Source organism: Anguilla anguilla, chromosome 1, assembly GCF_013347855.1.
Source record: "Anguilla anguilla isolate fAngAng1 chromosome 1, fAngAng1.pri, whole genome shotgun sequence".
Classification (NCBI taxonomy): Eukaryota; Metazoa; Chordata; class Actinopteri; order Anguilliformes; family Anguillidae; genus Anguilla; species Anguilla anguilla.
In genome coordinates, this window is record NC_049201.1 from 35935601 (window position 1) to 35936869 (window position 1269).

Here is a 1269-nt window from a genome sequence, read left to right on the forward strand (position 1 = left end):
TGCCTAATAATACTAACAAAAACAATAGGGTTCCTACTTCGTAGGACCCATAATAATAATAATAATAATAATGCCAACGAAAACAATAGGGTTCCTATATCGTAGGACCCCTAATAATAATACCAACGAAAACAATAGGACCCCTAAATATTGTCTCACAATGCCGTACAGTACCTAAATGTGTAATAATTTACTCAGTATGTTTTCTTGTACGGGGATGGGACGACATGAAAACAATTTTCAACCGTTTTGGCAATGTTCCAACTCTCACGTCATCACTGTTGCATGCTTCACAAAAACTATTACACTACTAACTAACGCTTACATTACAGTGTGAAATATCCACATAATATAATACCACTAACCTATTTAAAGACACTCAATTTCAAAAATAACGTACACAACCGAAATATTGAGCAGTAATACTAACATAGCAATGATGAAATCTTATCTATGTTCTGTAGATGGAGACAGAGACAGTAATTCAATGATACTGTTCTATTCGCTTCTGTTTTGCTCCAGAAAATGATGTCAGCTAGGTCTATCAGCAAACATATGGCTTAGCTATGCCCAGAAGTCCTCAATAATAATAGTATTTCCCAAGAAATCGCGAAAAATCGTTGACCATGTTTTGCAAGGTGCAGCGTCTTTTAATGCTACCACAGAGTTAATGCGTAAGTGAATGCGATGATGAGAACATTTTCGGTTACGCTGACCTATAAAACGCTATTCCAAAAGTAAAATTAGACATGTTATACATTGTTAGAAAGCTTATACTCTCACCTACTGAATAAGTAAGTTGTCAATCAAGCCAGTCTGTACTATAAAGGGCAACAACGCCGTAAACAACACGTGTGGTATTACGCACAGCTAATTTGGAAGGTACCCAGGCATCACAAATGCTGGTATATTTCCCAAACGGATTGTCCCAGACAATATATGACCACTCAGTCTCAAAAGGGACATCTCTATGCGTAAAACCAATGGTAAGGTTGTATATTTATTCAATATTTAGTCCCAGATATTGATTGTAGAATGACATGATATCATTTTTAAAAATGTTTTCTCGTTTATTTCCTTATTCAGTGAGCAGCGTTTTCACTGCTGTATTGGCATATCTTAGGGCTATTGTCGGGTTTATCTTGTTGCTATGACGGAATACGATTTTTTAGTGGTGAAATAAAATTTTTATGAATGCCAAAGACAATATTGTCCATTATGTCATGGGTGGGCGTGTAGTTGCAGATGAGACTGCAGGGAGGGGGTGCC